Source organism: Antechinus flavipes, chromosome X (genome assembly GCF_016432865.1).
Source record: "Antechinus flavipes isolate AdamAnt ecotype Samford, QLD, Australia chromosome X, AdamAnt_v2, whole genome shotgun sequence".
In the NCBI taxonomy this organism is placed as follows: Eukaryota; Metazoa; Chordata; class Mammalia; order Dasyuromorphia; family Dasyuridae; genus Antechinus; species Antechinus flavipes.
This window is the reverse complement of record NC_067404.1, coordinates 19,288,095-19,303,042: the sequence shown is the minus strand read 5'-3', so window position 1 is coordinate 19,303,042 and position 14,948 is coordinate 19,288,095. Positions and strand designations below refer to the sequence as shown.

Below are 14,948 nucleotides of genomic sequence, written 5' to 3'. Positions count from 1 at the left end.
TTCCCCTCCCTCCCTCCACCCCCTCCCCTAGATGGCAAGCAGTCCTTTATATGTTGGATATGTTGCAGTATATCCTAGATACAATATATGTTTGCAGAACCGAATAGTTCTCTTGTTGCATAGGTAGAATTGGATTCAGAAGGTATAAATAACCCGGGAAGAAAAACAAAAATGCAGATAGTTCACATTCGTTTCCCAGTGTTCTTTCTTTGGGTGTAGCTGCTTTTGTTCGTCATTTATCAATTGAAACTCAGGTCTCTTTGTCAAAGAAATCCACTTCCATCAAAATATGTCCTCATATCGTTGTCGAAGTGTATAATGATCTCCTGGTTCTGCTCATTTCACTTAGCATCAGTTCATGTAAGTCTCGCCAGTCCTCTCTGTATTCATCCTGCTGGTCATTTCTTACAGAACAATAATATTCCATAACATTCATATACCACAATTTACCCAGCCATTCTCCAATTGATGGGCATCCATTCATTTTCCAGTTTCTAGCCACTACAAACAGGGCTGCTACAAACATTTTGGCACATACAGGTCCCTTTCCCTTCTTTAGTATTTCTTTGGGATATAAGCCCAATAGAAACACTGCTGGATCAAAGGGGATGCACAATTTGATAATTTTTTGGGCATAATTCCAGATTGCTCTCCAGAATGGTTGGATTCGTTCACAACTCCACCAACAATGCATTAGTGTCCCAGTTTTCCTGCATCCCCTCCAACATTCATCATTATTTTTTCCTGTCATCTTAGCCAATCTGACAGGTGTGTAGTGGTATCTCAGAGTTGTCTTAATTTGCATTTCTCTGATCAACAATGATTTGGAACACTCTTTCATATGAGTGGTAATAGTTTCAATTTCATCCTCTGAAAATTGTCTGTTCATATCCTTTGACCATTTATCAATTGAAGAATGGCTTGATTTCTTATAAATTTGAGTCAGTTCTCTATATATTTTGGAAATGAGACCTTTATCAGAACCTTTAACTGTGAAGATGTTTTCCCAGTTTGTTGCTTCCCTTCTAATCTTGTTTGCATTCGTTTTATTTGTACAAAGGCTTTTTAATTTGATGTAATTAAAATTTTCTATTTTGTGATCAGTAATGGTCTCTAGTTCATCTTTGGTCACAAATTTCTTTCTCCTCCACAAGTCTGAGAGATAAACTATCCTATGTTCCTCTAATTTATTTATAATCTCGTTCTTTATGACTAGGTCATGGACCCATTTTGATCTTATCTTGGTATATGGTGTTAAGTGTGGGTCCATGCCTAATTTCTGCCATACTAATTTCCAATTATCCCAGCAGTTTTTATCAAATAATGAATTCTTATCCCAGAAGTTAGGGTCTTTGGTTTTGTCAAACACTAGATTGCTATAGTTGACTATTCTGTCTTGTGAACCTAACCTTTTCCACTGGATCAAAAAGAATTAAAGGCAGAAGGGGCTCATTTACAAATGAAGAAGCTGAGGTCACATAAGAAGAGGTCCCTGGCCACCACAGCCACCAAGGTACTTAATACTATGGCTAAAATTTGAACCCAGGTTCTCTAACTCCCAAGCCAGTGGTCTTGGTTGAACTTTTAGAACAATTTTTTTTAATCTTACTTTGCCTTACAAGGAAGAAAACACTTAAATCCAACTTTGTTACTACTTACACAGAACAATTCCTTAAAACGGTGATTTCCCTAAGTAGATGCCCATCAGTTGGGGAATGGCTGAATAAGATAAGGTATATGAATGTTATGGAATATTATTGTTCTATAAGAAATGATCAGTGGGATGATTTTAGAAAGGCCTGGAGAGACTTACAGGAACTGATGCTGAGTGAAATGAGTAGAACCAAGAGAACCTTATACACAGCAATAAGACTGTGTTATAATCAACTGCAATGGACTTGGCTCTTTTCAGCAATGAGGTGATTCAGGTCAATTCCAGTGGACTTGTGATGGAGAGAGCCATCTGCATCCAGAGAGAGGACTGCAGGGACTGAAAGTGGATCATAACATAGTATTTTCACCTTCTGTTGTTGTTACTCTTTGCTTGCTTGGTTTTTTTTCCCGTCTTCTTTTTTCCTCTTTTGATCTAATTTTCTTATGTTTAGAAGAACTGCACATGTTTAACCTATACTGAATTGCTTGATGTTTGGGAGGCGGGGGAAGAGGAAGAGGGAAGGAAAAAATATGGAACACAGGGTTTTTCGAGGGCAAATGTTGAAAACTATCTTTGTGTATTTTGAAGAATAAAAGGCTATTATAAAAAATAAACTAAAATGATGTTTCCTTCCAGTGTGAAAATGCATTTACTTTTTCCTGCCCAGAAATTCCATCCTTTTTTTTTTATATTTTATTTTATTTTATTTAATAATAACTTTATATTGACAGAATCCATGCTACGGTAATGTTTTTTTACAACATTATCCCTTGCACTCGCTTCTGTTCTGATTTTTCCCCTCCCTCCCTCCACCCCCTCCCCTAGATGGCAAGCAGTCCTATATATGTTAGATGTTGCAGTATATCCTAGATACAATATATGTTTGTAGAACCGAACAGTTCTCCTGTTGCACAGGGAAAATTGGATTCAGAAGGTAAAAATAACCCGGGAAGAAAAACAAAAATGCAAGCAGTTTATATTCATTTCCCAGTGTTCTTTCTTTGGATGTAGCTGCTTCTGTCCATCATTTATCCATTGAAACTCAGGTCTCTTTGTCAAAGAAATCCACTTCCATCAGAATACATCCTCATACAATATTGTTGTCGAAGTGTATAATGATCTCCTGGTTCTGCTCATTTCACTTAGCATCAGTTCATGTAAGTCTCTCCAAGCCTCTCTGTATTCATCCTGCTGGTCATTTCTTACAGAACAATAATATTCCATAACATTCATATACCACAATTTACCCAGCCATTCTCCAATTGATGGGCATCCATTCAATTTCCAGCAGAAACTCCATCCTTTAACGTTCAAGGGTTGGCTCCCTCCTAGTATTAGTGAGAAGAGCTCATGGCCAAGGCCAGGTCCACCCTCCAGATTTCTTCATCTTAGATCAGATCCTTTCTTGGCCTTTGCCTTTCAAGATTGAAAAGGTGTTCTTTTAACAGTGTCCCTATATGGAAGTCCCTCCTCAACCCTGGGATCATTGTAACTGCCTTTCTTTGAATCTTCCCCAACTCTTTTCTGTCCTTCCTGAAATATCCTGACATCAACATTATCTGCAGCATCCCATGTGCACCAGCAGTGGTTTCAGGGAAAAGGCATAATAGTAAGGTGAAAATCTGTATAAAGACAAACATGAAGTTGTACTGTAAACTATCTCTGTACTATATATGATTTCTATACAAAAAAAAATTTTCGAGAAAAAAAATTTACTTAATGAAGAAGATATTTAAAGATATGGATTTTGGGAAATGATCCTAACCTTAAGAGGTTCACAACTGGCACATCTATCTGCATAAGCACATCTGTTTAAAAATAGTCTCTTGATACCATTGTGCAGTCCCACAATACTGCGGCAGGTAGATAAAGCCAGAAAAATCTGGGTTCTACTAATGCCTCATCTACTCTAAAAAAAAAAAAATTCTATTAAATCCCATATATAAAATGAGGTGAAATCCCTAAAGAGAAAATTGCTAAGAGAGGATGCTGAGAAAAAACACCAAAGCTACATTTAGGAGCAAAGGGAATTTGTCAAGGAACATAGAGCTTACTCGAGGCCAAGGTGCCAAAAGATCAATGACCATGATCTTGTCTCTTGTGTTTTCCCAGGGAAGAAAGGTAGGAATCCAGGAAATAAGGTACATTAAAAAAAGGTAAAAAAGTCATAGGTCAGCCTGACCTATGGCTTCCCTATATTATTTCCTGTCTTGAAACGTCAAATAAGAACACTTAGAAATCTGTCTGGGATTATTCACGTCTTTTTGTACAAAATGACTAATATGGAAATGTTTTACTTGAATGCACATGTAGATAAACTATATTGGATGGCTTACCATTTCAGGGACAGGGAGAGAGAAGGGAGGGGGGGAGGGATAGAATTTGGAACTAAAAACTATTTTTAAAATGTTAAAATTTTTTTAACTTGTAATTGGGGGAAAAAAAATTGCAAATTGTATTCCTTCCTCTCTTTATAACCCAACACTAAAGGAAGCCAACAAGACATACTTCCATATATTAGTTCTTTCCCTGCAGGCAGATAGCATGTTCCTTCTTAAGTTTCTTATAGCTGACATAAATACTCATCTTGCTCAGAATAGCCTAGTCACTATAGTTACTCTTCAACCAATATTACTATTATTGTATATAATGTTCTCTTGGTTCTGCTCATTTCACTATGCATTATTTCATACAAGTCTTTCCTATTTTTCTAAAATCAACCTGCTTGGAATGGCCATCATGAATCCTGCATCATCGACCCAGGGTCATTAGCAGGCAGCACCTCCAGTTTGAAGCTGAGTTTTCAGGTAGCTCTGCTTCCCAAACTTGGTGGTGGCAGTCCTAGCTTGCTCTGCCTTTTTTTTTTTTTATCTCATTTTATATCATCCAAAGAGCCCAGTCACTTCCTGTGGGTTCTTGCCCCACTCTCATCTTTAGTTTTAAACTTGTCCGTTGTTGGCTGAATTGCTTCAACAGGTCAAGAAAAGAATTGGCTAAGTTATATCAGAAGGCAGTTGGAAATAGTATATGCTTGCATATACTATTGGCTTTGGATAGGTCCAGGTATACAGATACACAGAGAAATGGCAAGAGTTATGGGTCTCTAATATTATTCTGAATGTCATGTTGATGTGTGTGTCTTCTCCCATCCCACTCTGGAATAATAAATAATTGTTTGCAAAAAAGAAAAAAATAAAATAAAATCAACCTGCTCGTCATTTGTTTTGTTTTTCTTCCCACTTAACAGAATTTTATTTTTTCCAATTATATGTAAAGATAGTTTCCAAAATTCACTTCTGTAAGACTTAGAGTTCAATTTTTTTTTCCTCTTTCCTCTCCAAGACAGCAAGCAATCTGGTATGTTATATGTATGCAATCATTTTAAACATATTTCCAAATTAATCATATTGTAAAAGAAAAATCAAAACAAAAGAGAAAAACCATAAGAAAAAGAAGACAAAAAAAAGGTGAAAATACTATGCTTTGATCCACATTTGGTCTCCACAGTTCTCTCTTTGGAAGCAGATGGCATTTTCCATCCCAAGTCTATTGGAATTGTCTTAGATCACTATATTGCTGAGCAACTGTTCTCTTTTTACAGCATATTATATCACAGTAATATACCACAACTTACTCAATTCACTCAATTTCTAGTTTTTTGCCACCCAAAAGAGAGCTGCTGTATTTAGAACATATAGGTTCTTCTCCTTTACCCCTAAACATCTTGAGAAAAAGACCTCATGATGGTATTGCTGGGTCAGAGGATACAGATACAATTTTTATAATTCCTTAAGCATAATTTCAGATTGCTCTCCAAAATGGTTGGATTAGTTCATAGTTCTACCAACAGTGTATTACTGTCCTAAGTCTTCCACATTCCCTCCAACATTTGTTATTTTCTCCTTTTATCATTTTAACAAAGCTGACAGGTATGAGATGGTATCTCAGAGTTGTTTTAATTTGCATTGCTCTCTGATCAATGATTTAGAGTATTTTTTAAAACGAGTATATATACACCTCTGATTTCTTCCTCCAAAAAGTGTGTTTCTATGCTTAGACCATTTTTCAATTGGGGAATAACTATTATTCCTATAAATTTGACTCAGTTCTCTATATATTTCACATTGAGACTTTATCCAAGAAACTGTCTATAAAATTTCCCTCCTAATATTCTGTCCTCCTAATCTTGGCTACATTGGTTTTATTTGTACGAAAACTTTTTCTTTTAATATGGGAGAGGTTTCATTGATAAAATAAAGGATATAGCAAAGATTCAGACCTGAGTTCACAAAGAGTCAAGATACTTTTCTTTCTTTCTTTCTTTCTCTTTCTCTCTCTCTCCCTCCTTCCTTCCTCCCTCTCTCCCCTCCCCTCCCCTCCCCTCCCCTCCCCTCCCCTCCCCTTCCTTCCTTCCTTCCTTCCTTCCTTCCTTCCTTCCTTCCTTCCTTCCTTCCTTCCTCCCTCCCTCCCTCCCTCCCTCCCTCCCCTCCTGATTTTGGTAGGTTTCTGCTTCTATGGAGATACATATAGTCCTTAAGATATATACAGTTATCCCTTCCACACAGCAACTATCCTCAGAGCAGTTTCAGAATATTGTGGGTTGGCATAAGAAATTAAATGGGCATATGACACAAAAAAATTGCTTAACCAAAATTTTATAATAAGGTACTATAAATACCCTATAAAAGAAAAAGAAAAAAATTCAGATTTTTTTCCTTTGATACAAAAGGAAAGCCAAAAAAATTTTACATAGATTTTCCAGATTGTGGGGGTATTGCATCTCTAGCCCCCACAATATGGAAGGGAGAACTGTAGTGTACAAAAATTTTTTAATTGGATGTAATCAAAATTAATCCTTTTATATCTCCCAAAATATTCTCTATTGTTTATTCATAAAGTTTTATCCTATCCATAAATCTGATAAGCACTATGTTCCATGTTCTTCTAATTTACTTATGATATCTCCCTTTACGTCTAGGTCATGTATCCATTTTGACCTTATCTTGGTAAACGGTTAATCTGTAACTACTTTCTGCCAGAGTGCTTTCCAATGTTCCCAACAATTTTTATCTATTAGTAAGTTCTTATCCCCAAAGCTAAGATCTTTGTACTTATCGAACACAAAATTACTATCATCATTTACTATTACATATTGAATATCTAATCTATTCCACTGAATAACCAATCTATTTTTTAGCCAGTACCAGACTTTCAGTGATTACTACTTTGTAATACAGTTTAAGATCTGGTACTGCCAGAACTACTCCCTTTATATATTTTTTCATTAATTTCCTTTTGTTCTTTCAGGGGAAAATCTGTTATTATTTTTTCTAGCTCAATAAAACATACAGTTGTATGCTCAGCCCACTCATGAACAATTACGGTTTTAACATCACCAATAACTATGATGTTGTAGTTACTGATCTAGAACCAGACATTCTAAAGAATGAAGTCGAGTGGGCCTTAGAGAGCACTGCTAAAAAAAAAAAAAAAAAAAAGCTAGTGGAGGTGATAAGAATTACAGCTGAGGTATTTAAAACTTTAAAAGATGATGCTATTATGTTAGCAAATTTGGAAAACACAACAGCAATCACTAAATTAGAAAAGGTCAGTTTACATTCCAATTCTAAAAAAGGGCAATACCTAGAAATATTCAAATTACCTAACCATCATGGTCATTTTATTTTTTTTTCTCAATAGTACTTTACTTTAATGTGGAAATATAGTCAGAAGAATTACACATGTTAAACCCATGTTGGATTACTTGCTGTCTGGGAAAGGGGGGATGGGGAGGAAGGGAGAAAAAAATATAGAACCCAAGGTTTTGCAAGGGTGAATGATTATCTTTGAATGTATTTGGAAAAATAAAATACTATTTTTTAAATAATAGCTTTTTATTTTTCAAAATACATACAAAGATAGTTTTCAACATTCGTTTCTATAAGACTGTGTTCCAACTAAGTGGATACCCATCAATTGGAGAGTGACTGAATAAGTTAGGGTATATGAATGCTATAGAATATTATTGTTCTATAAGAAATAGAATGATTTCAGCAGGATGATCAGCATGATTATTTCAAAGAGGCCTGGAGAGACTTACATGAAGTGATGCTGAGTGAAATGAACAGAACCAAGAGAGCATTGTGCACAGCAACAGCAAGACTGTGATGATCAATTCTGATGGATATAGCTCTCTTCAACAATGAGGTGATTCAGGCCAGTTCCAATGGTCTTGTGATGAAGAGAGCCATCTGCACCCAGAGAGGACTGTGGGGACTGAGTATGGATCACAACATAGTATTTTTACTCTTTTTGTTGTTGTTTGCTTGCATTTTGTTTTCTTTCTCATTTTTCCTTTTTGATCTAATTTTTCTAGTGCAGCATAATTGTGGAAATATGTATAGAAGAAATGCACATGTTTAGCATATATTTGGATTACTTGCCATCTAAGGGAGAGAGACAATGAAGGGAAGGGAGAGAGAAAAAAACATTTTGGACACAAGGTTTTGCAAGGATGAATGTTGAAAACTATCCATGCATATGTTATGAAAAAAAAAAGCTATAATTAAAAAAAGAAATGAAAAAAAAACACTCTGTGTTCCAAAATTTCCTCCCCCCGCCCAGCCTTACCTTCCCCCTCCCCAAAAGAGCAAACAATCTGATATAGGTTAAACATGTCACTTATTTCACATACTGGTAAGATTGTGCTTAAAATTCTGCAAGCTAAGTTTTAGGAATATGTGAACCAACAGTTACCAAAAGAATAGGCTGGTTTTTGAAGAGGAAGAGAAACTAGGGACCAAAATGCCAACATTTACTGGATTATGGAGAAAGTAAGGAAGTTCCAGAAAAAAATATCTACTTCTGCTCCACTGATTACATTAAAGCCTTTGACCATGTGGATCACAACAATATGTGGCAAGTCCTCAAAAAGATGGGAGTACCAGATTGTTTGACTTGTCTCCTGAGGAGCCTATGTGCAAGTCAAGAAGCAACAGTTAGAAATAAACATGGAATAATGGATTGGTTTATGATTGAAAGAGGAGTACAACAAGGCTATATGTTATTATCCTATTTATTTAACTTAAATGCAGAGTACATCATGGGAAATACTAGGCCGTATGAATCAAAAGCTGGAATTAAGGTAACAGAAAAATATTAATAATCTCAGCTACACAGATGATACCACTCTGATGGCAGAAAGCAAAGAGGAATTACCCTAGACAAGGATGAAAGAGGAGAGTATAAAAGCTAGCTTGAAGCTTGACATATAAAAAAACCCACTAAAATCTTGGCAACTGACCCCATCATTTTCTGGCAAATAGAGAGAGAAGAATGGAAGCAGTATCAGATTTTATGTTCTTGGACTCAAAGATCACTGCAGATGGTGACTGCAGACATGAAATTAAAATACAGTTGGAAGGAAAGCTATAGCTGCACAGCACACTAAAAAGCAGAAACATCTTGCCAACAAAGGTCTATAGAAACAAAGCTACAGTTTTTCTAGTAGCAGGGTATGGCTGTGAGAGTTGGACTATAAGGAAAGCTGACTGCTGCAGAATCGGTGGTGTAAAATCACCAAAAAAAAAAATGCATCTTTTAATAAACCCTTGGACAACAAGGATAAATCAGTCAGTATCTAAAGAGATTAATTCAGGCTATTCACTGGAAGGTCAAACACTGAAGCTGAAGCTTAAATACTTTGCCCACAAAAAGAAAAGATGAGACTCACTGGAAAAGACTCTGATGTTGGGCAAGATTGAAGGCAAAGGGGAAAGGGGACAGAAGAGGATGAGAAAAATAGTATCATGGAAACAAAGAACATGAACTTGGACAGAGATAGTGGGAAATAATGGGAGACAGAAGGGCTTGGCATGCTACAATCCATGGGGTCACGAAGTGTTGGACACAATTGAGCAACTGAACAACAGTAGTATATTTATCCTTTTCATTTTTGATACTAGTCATTTAGTTTTCTTCTCTCATTTTTAAATCAACTTAATCAATGCTTTATCTATTTTATTGTTTTTTTCTTTCATAAAACCAACTCCCAGTTTTATTTATTAATTCAATAGTTTTCTTAATTCAATTTTATTAATCTCATGTTCAATTTCAGGATTTGCAATTTGGTGTTTGGAGATTTTTAATTTTGTCTTTTTCTAGTTTTTTTAAAGGTATATATATATCCAATTTGTTAATTTGCTTTCTCTATTTTATTGATATAAGCAATAAGAGATATAGATCTCCTTCTAATTACCAGTTTGCTACATCCCATATATTTTGTTATGTTGTCTCCTTAGTATCATTCTAGGCTATGCAAATTTTAAAGAAATAATTTACTTAGAGTCTCTGAATATGCTATTGGAATACTGAACAACAGTTAAGGATTGGTGGAAAAGGTCCCCAATTGGATGCACCTCGTGATTTTCATTAAGAGTTGATCCTATGCTGGCATTTTAGCAAGAGAATGAAGAGAATACTATTGAAAACTTCCAAGTTCAAGTGGTTAATAAAGAATTTGTGTTTTAAAAAGGAAATGTAAAAGCATTTTCGTCTGTGTCTCAATTATTGATGTTCAGATTACCCATTCTAGTTATAGGCACTGCATCCTCACTCACCTGGTCAAAATGTGCCCCAAATACTAAGCAATTAAGAGAAAATAAACAGATGTGAATGTTAGATTGATAAGGGACTCAGAAGGACCCAGTCCCGGCTACTCTTCCATTTGAGCTGCTTCCAGATCATCCTAAAGTTGATGTTCAAATACCATGGTGCTAAGCAATGTCACTGTTGGCCATAACCTTCAGCAAGATACAGTAGTATGAGAGAAAATGACCATGCCATATCTAATGCATTGCTGGTGGAATTGTGAAATGATCCAACCATTTTGGAGAGCAATTTAGAACTCCACCCAAAGGGCTATCAAATTGTGCATACTCTGATCCAGCAGTGTTTCTATTGGGCCTGTATTCCATAGCGATCATAAAAGAGGGGAAAGGACTCATATGTACAAAACTGTGGCAACCCATTTTGTAACGGCAAGAAACTGGAAATTAAGGGGATGCCCATCAGTTGGGGAATAGCTGAATAAGTTATGGCATATGAAGGTAATGAAATATTATTGTTCTATAAGAAATGATGAGCAGGCTGATTTCAGAAAAGCCTGGAAAGATTTACATGAAATGATGCTGCTAAGTGAAGTGAGTAGAACTAAGAGAACAGTGTACACAGTAAAGAGCAAGATTATGTGATGATCAACTATGATAGACTTAACTCTTCTCAGAAATACAGTGATGATGCAAGATACTTCCAATAGACTTGTGATAAAAAATTTCATCTGCATCCAAACATACAACTATGGAGATTGTACATCAAATCTTAATATTTTGACCTTTTTTTTCTTTTCTTTCTCAAGGTTTTTTCCATTTAGTCTGATTTTTCTTGCAAAACATGATAAATATGTAAATACGTTTAAAAGGATAGTACAAGTATAACCTACATCAGACTCCTTGCTGTCTTGAGGAGGCAGGGGTGTTAAGGGAGAAAGGAAAAAAATTTGGAACTCAAAAATCTTGCAAAAAAGAATGTACTTGGAAAAAAAAAACACTACTAGAAAAAAGAAAAGAAAATGAGTGGGACCCCATGAAATGAGAAGAGAAGGGGGGAGAAAGATTTAAGTGTTTCCTTACCTTTTGGCCAGGATCCAATAAAAGAAGAGATGCCAAAGAAAAGAAGACTAGAAGGAGGCTGGGTTCCCAGGTGATGAACAGTCAGTCAAAGAAGGAAGTAGACTCTTATGGTGCTCCTGAAGCCATTACTTCTGGGAAACCTACTGAGTAATCAACATATGTAATAGTTAGCTATTTTTAAATATAAAAAGAATGATTTTCAGAAGTTCATGGATTAATTTTGTTGGTTTTCTAAACCTATCAGTTTAAATATATTTTAAAATATATCAAAATTCCAAGATAGCACTTCAGAAGGGGAAAGATTATGTCCAATGTGTAAAGTGTAAAGAGCTAGAAAGAAACATAGAAATCTTCACCTTTATACCCTTGGCCATTTTCCACCCTGCCTCTGGTTCCCTCTTCCTCCCATCTTGTAAGTACTGTAATCAAAACTACTGCAGCTTCTGGAAAGGGCATGCTCTGTTGTTCTATTTACCATCGCTAGAGACTTCCCAGACCAAAATATCCTAGCTCCTCTCCACACTCCTCTATAAATACTATCCCCCTCTTACACAGTAATCTCCCACTATTGTATTTATGTCCCCAGCATTTAGCTTCTTCATTCACTGAGGACTAGGGAACTGATAACACTTAGATGTGGTCTAATCAGGGTAGAGCATAGCAAGACTATGTTAATTCTTTCCTGTTTGTTTTAGGAAGGACATTGATATGTGGGACATCATGCAGAAATGGTTGATCAGGTTTGGTGAAGGTGCTTCACAACAGAACTTGCTGAAGGAACTAGGGATATTTAATCTAAAGAAGAAAAAACTGGCAGTGTACAACAGTAAACAAAATAACGTATGTAAAAGTGCTACATAAATATTCTTATAGTCATTTTAAAATGCCTGCAAGCTTCAGGGATAGAGGATGAATATTTGTCATGCTTGGCCCTATAGGGCAGAAAGAGAAGCATTGGGGGAAAGGTAGGGAAAGGTAGGTAGATTGGGGTATACGTATATTAAGGGTATGGAGCAAATATTTCCTTTCTGAATGAGATGAAGTGAGATCTTTCAAGACAGTTGTGAAAATCGAGTAAGGCTTCATCTACTTCAGAGTTTGAGTAGGCCTGAAGGACTTTGATCAATGATCCAAGGTCATACCTAAATCCTCCTCCTGCTATCCTCCCATGACATCATTTTCTCCCTGTTTCAGTTAAATATGGGCAACCATGTACTTACTGGTCAAGTTCAATTTCTGGGGTAGTTCCCGAGTTTAGAATGTAAGATCCTCAGCCAATGAGGATGAGGGTCAGTAGTGGGAGGGGGTATTTGCATTAGGGATTAAAAGTGTAACCCTGCCCCAGAAGGTGCTTCCTCCCTTAGATCACCTGTTTGAAGGGTGGGACGCCCTTCTCATGAGAAAGTATAATAAACTTTGCTTTGCTTCTAGAGATCTCTCCGGCTTTTTTTATTAAATGGTGACTCCTCACCATTTCTGAACCACCCATTTCTTTCAATAAATCTTAAGCCACTGATCCTTACTAGCTGTGTGATCCTGAGCAAGTCATTTAACTTTTCCATGCTTCAGACGAGTCACTAAGATTTATTTGTCATAGTGGGGAAGATGAAATAATAATAACAACAACAATAGCATTTATATAGCACCTTAAGGTTTGTAAAGCCCTTTACAATTATTATTTCTTAGGATTCTCAGAACAGTCTCGGAGAGGTAGATGGTAGTATTTTATTGCTACTTTACAGAAGAGGAAATTGAGGCAGACAGAGAGTCAAGGTCACACAGCTAGTAACAATCTGAAGTAGAATTTGACCTTAAGCCTTCCTGATTCCAGGATCCAGGTCCAGGTATATTCCAGGTCTACCCATTATACCCCTCAATGACCTACTACTATTACTACTACTACTAGGATATAAGGTCATAGGTCCTACAATCCTTCTTTCATGCTGTTTTGTTTAACTTTTGGGGGAGAGTTGATTTTGCAATTGGGGGGGGGGCTTATAAGCTGTCAAAATAAGATGTATCAATTAAAAATACATACTTCACTTCTCTCCTGTCTTCTTCCTACATAAGCATTTTTTGGGCAGCATGACTTGGAGAAAACAGGAGTCAAGACTTGGGTTCAACCCTTGCTTTGGCACTCTGTGATATCAGGCATCTGTCTCCTATGTCCAATGATGAGGTTGACCTCAATTATCTTTAACTGAGCCTTGCAGGCTTGAGGAAATGTGTGATTAGCTCAGGGGAGAATTCAGGCGCTGAATCTATAGAATAAACAAACATGTGCATAGAGAAAAAGTTTTAAGCAATAAAAGGATAAAATGATCAAGGACAGTGTAGAATTAGAAGAAAAAAGAGCTAAGGATATAATAGCCTCAGGGACACATACTTAAGGAGAAAAAAAAGATGAACCGGCAAAGAGGTTCAGATAAGTAGAATAGGAAAAGTGGCATGAAATTCAATTCAAAAAGCACAATTCTGGGTTGGGGGCTAGATTTTGAAATATACTGCTATCATGATGAATACAAAAATAGGTTTAGAAGAAATACACTGATTTGATCTATAGTGGATCGTTTACTATCTAAGGGAGGGGGGAGGGAAAAAATTTGGAATACAAGGTTTTGCAAAGGTGAATGTTGAAAATTATTTTTGCATATATTGGGAAAAATAAAATACTATTAAAACTTAAAAAAAATAAAAATAGGGACAGCTAGGGGGCGCAGTGGATAGAGCACCAGCCCTGAAGTCAGGAGGACCCGAGTTCAAATCCGTAATCAAACACTTAACACGATGTAGATCTGTGACCCCGGGCAAGTCACTTAACCCCAATTGCCTAAAAAAAAATAAAAAAATAAAAAAAGTCATAATGGGTGGAAAAGAGAGAGGGGAAATAAAGTCAAGAACCACATTCTGAAAGTATGGCAGCGAAGGGGAGGTGACATAGAATGGGTTTTTCTCTATCCCTCCCCAACTTTGGTCAAGTGGGATCTGATTTCAGGGACATTTCAGGAGGTTGCCTTGTGTGTACTTAAGTTGCCAGACGCCCCCAGAAATGCTGACGGTCCGAGGTGTTCTACCGGGGGCTGCGGGCGCTGAAGTAGAATTGGTCAGCAACGACTGGTCAGGGGGCGGCAAAGCCGAGACAATGGTCCGGGGCGGCCGGGGGAGGCTGGGGGAGGCCGAGTCGGGCGTCCAGAAGCCCAGCTCAACAAATAGCCAACTCACCCAACAGCAAGTGCAACCCGGCTGCGGCTACAAGTAGGGAACGGAAGCGAAAGCGGAGCAGACTCCCACCCCCACCCTTTTCCTGTTGTGACGTATTTCCGGGTTTGCTCTAGGATCGCTTGGTGGTCTCGACGTCTCGCTGTTCCACGCTCCAAAGACCTAAGAGTGTGTGTGTGTGTGTGTGTGTGGGGGGGGGGGGGGGGGGGGGGGGGAGGAGGAGAAGAGGAGGAGGAGTCGGGGAGAAGGTGAGGGGAAAGAGACCTAGAAGGCTGGGAAGAGGGGAGCAAAGAAGTCTTTATCTTCTCGGGACGTAACCCTTTGCAGCAGAGAAGGGTTCTAGCCTTTCATTGGCTCCTCAGCTCTTAGCACAGCACATTGCACGT

At 37.3% G+C, this 14,948-nt stretch overlaps 1 protein-coding gene across 9 annotated transcripts in view; it reads right to left on the bottom strand.

Annotated features, from left to right (window-relative positions):
* LOC127543097 (tigger transposable element-derived protein 1-like) overlaps positions 1-14,707 on the bottom strand; it is a 53,141-nt gene extending 38,434 nt beyond the window's left edge. For 3 of the 9 annotated variants that reach the window (XM_051969121.1, XM_051969122.1, XM_051969123.1), the window contains exons 1-2: positions 13,382-14,555; positions 11,344-11,486 (exon numbers count right to left, since the gene is read on the bottom strand). The gene's annotated coding sequence lies outside the window, so the exon portion shown is untranslated. The other 6 variants (XM_051969115.1, XM_051969117.1, XM_051969124.1 and 3 more) reach the window with 4 other exon arrangements.
* Between the last annotated feature and the right edge of the window lie 241 nt (positions 14,708-14,948).